A 206-nucleotide genomic window follows, 5' to 3' on the forward strand; every position below is an offset into this window, starting at 1 on the left:
CCCAGCCCCAGCCCCACCCCCACCCCTTTCCCTTATCCAACATGGCGGGCAGCCCTACCTCTCCTCCACGTACCGCACCTCGGCTCCTGGCCGCTCCGCTCCCGACCGCTTCACTTAATTGGCGGACGCGCTCTGGACAAGACACCCACTGTGGCCAATGAGAGCGGACGCCAAGGCGCCTTTCCTCGGTGCCTATTGGCTCCTAC

The 206-nt window shown here is 65.5% G+C and overlaps 1 protein-coding gene across 9 annotated transcripts in view; it reads right to left on the minus strand.

Moving 5' to 3' along the window:
* CAB39L (calcium binding protein 39 like) overlaps positions 1-199 on the minus strand; it is a 121,019-nt gene extending 120,820 nt beyond the window's left edge. For 8 of the 9 annotated variants that reach the window (XM_006030187.3, XM_006030186.3, XM_025211760.1 and 5 more), the window contains exon 1: positions 59-199. The gene's annotated coding sequence lies outside the window, so the exon portion shown is untranslated. The remainder of the gene's footprint in view (positions 1-58) is intronic. The other variant, XM_025211762.1, reaches the window with a different exon arrangement.
* Positions 200-206: the final 7 nt, after the last annotated feature.

This window comes from Alligator sinensis, unplaced genomic scaffold (assembly GCF_000455745.1).
Source record: "Alligator sinensis unplaced genomic scaffold, ASM45574v1 scaffold820_1, whole genome shotgun sequence".
NCBI lineage: Eukaryota > Metazoa > Chordata > Crocodylia > Alligatoridae > Alligator > Alligator sinensis.